A 2,477-nucleotide genomic window follows, 5' to 3' on the forward strand; every position below is an offset into this window, starting at 1 on the left:
TCAATCCATGACGATAACTAATAAGGTGAATCATTAATTTTTACAATGAGAGGACTCAGCTTAGAAAATATTTGTTAAACAAAGACCGGTCCCTGCCCATAAGGGGGTTCTCTCCTCTGCTGGGCAGCAAGATATGTTTACCAGTAACAAAGACAGGCACTTCCCATTCTCACTGGTTTCTAAAATACTTTCACTATGTGTTAATTTCAGGGGTTTCTCACAGAAGTAGGACAGAACTTCTTAATGTTCTATCCATTTTTCAAAGGAGACACGTTGAGACTCAGAGAAGTGATTGCCCAAAGTCACCAGACTAGGTTGGTGTCATGGATTGAATTATGTCTCCCAAAAATGTGTGTCAGCTTGGCTAGTCCATGATTCCCAGTATTGTGTGATTGTCCACCATTTTGTCATCTGATATGATTTTCCTATGTGTTGTAAATCCTACCTCTATGATGTTGATGTGATAGGATTAGCAGCAGTTATGTTAATAAGCAGGACTCAAGCTACAATATTAGATTGTGTCTTGAGCCAATCTCTTTTGAGATATAAAAGACAGAAGCAAGCAGAGACATGGAGATCTCATACCATCAAGAAAGAAGCACCATAACACATCCTTTGGATCCGGGCTCCCTGTGCAAAGAAGCTCCTCTACCAGAGAAGGTTGATGACAAGGACCTTCCCCCAGAGCCAACAGAGAGAGAAAGCCTTCCCCTTGAGCTGGCACCCTGAATTCGGACTTCTAGCCTCCTAGACTGTGAGAGAATACATTTCTCTTTGTGAAAGTCATCTACTTTGGTATTTCTGTTATAGCAGCACTAGATGACTAAGACAGTTGGGGACTCTAGATTAGAAAGCAAGTTTTAGAAGTCAAGCATACCACCTGCGAGGTAGGACTTGAAGGTCTGGTTTCTCAGAGTGGTTCTCAGTTCTCTTGCTTTGCAATCAACTGAGGTGTTTTTTAAAAACTGACTCCCCACCTCCACACTGCACCTATTGAAGAGTAATCTCTTAGGCTGGAAATTTAGGAATTAGCATTTTTTAACAATCATTCCCAGTAATGTTTATGCACATTAAAGTTTGAGAACTGGTACACAGAAAAACTGCTCCGGGCATCTATCCAGTACCCAACCCAGTGCATCTATAACAGGGAGCAAATAAATTTGAGGAGGCTTCATGGAGAAGGTGCATTATGAGCTTGGCTATGAAGGCAGGGTGGGATTAGACACAGAAGAGGGTGGCGAGGAGAGGGGGCACAGCAGGCTTGTCTGGGGGAGGAGTTGAGCTTAGGCCTTTCCCTGTCCCTCTTCATTGTTGTCATCCTTATCATCCTTTCCATCTTCCTTTTAGCCTCCTCTCAAAACTTCAACGGTCTTTTCATGGATTGAGCTTAGTAGAATTTTCTGCTCTACAGGAGCAGGGAAGTGGGATCCACGCAGACGTGAATTATTAGCATGTAAAGAACACAGACAAGGTTGAAAAGTAGACTGCACCCAGTCACAGGCAGGGAGGGGCAAAGATGGATAAACAAGAAAGGACACAAAATTACAGGCGAATAGGGAAGGACAGGTGCACAGCACATCATCACAGGCAGAGGTAAATGAGCTGGAAAAGGACGTAAATTACAAACCTGGATGGAGGCAGATGTAATGAGGTCACACACAATCAAAGGCATAGCAAACACCTCGCACAGACGTAGGAGGATGAAAAGGACACATGCAGGTGGATGGATAGGTGGAAAGGCAGATAAGGATGGACTCAGGTGATTGCTCAGAACTGTGATGGGGTCTGAGCAGAACCTATTCCTTGACCACACTGAGTTGGGAAGGGATTAATCTAAAGTACCAGGCCCTGGCTTCTACGTTCCTGCTCATCTTTCGTCTCACTTGTTGCTGCAGAACGAGACCAGGCCCCTGGCTGGCAGGTCGAAATGTATTCCTGGATGTGCTTCCTGGTCATGGCCAGCGAGGTCGCCTCCGCCCTCTTATGTCACATTTATTTCAGCTCTCAAAGGTTTATTATTAGGCCTGCAGCCTCGATTCTTCCTGGCTTGCAGCCCAATTTCGCACAGATCCCTGGGGCACTGGCTTTTTTGGGGGGTATTTTATTCTAATCTCAACCGACTCGGGAGCTTCATTAGTTCACTCCAAGATCACTTCCCCTTTAAGTCATTTTCTTCAGTCCGTCACCTTCCCAGATTCCCTCTCATTCCCGACATCACTTGCAGTTTCTAAGAGCACCACATCTCCCATAAGTCTTAGCGCCCAAGCTGCTACTCTAGGGAACTTCAAGTACCGAAATGCTCTCCTCCCAGTCTCCGTGACTACCGCGGTGCCCTATGGGGCTTGTAGTCTCCTAGGAATTGTCAGGTGACCCAAAAAACTACTTATCCCAGGAGCCCTCGCGTCAGAGGCGGGTTTCCCCCCGCCCGTCTTTTTGCGCCCACCTTAATCCTTTCTCGGACTCCACCTCCCGCTGTG

The sequence above is a fragment of the Loxodonta africana genome, chromosome 3 (genome assembly GCF_030014295.1).
Source record: "Loxodonta africana isolate mLoxAfr1 chromosome 3, mLoxAfr1.hap2, whole genome shotgun sequence".
In the NCBI taxonomy this organism is placed as follows: domain Eukaryota; kingdom Metazoa; phylum Chordata; class Mammalia; order Proboscidea; family Elephantidae; genus Loxodonta; species Loxodonta africana.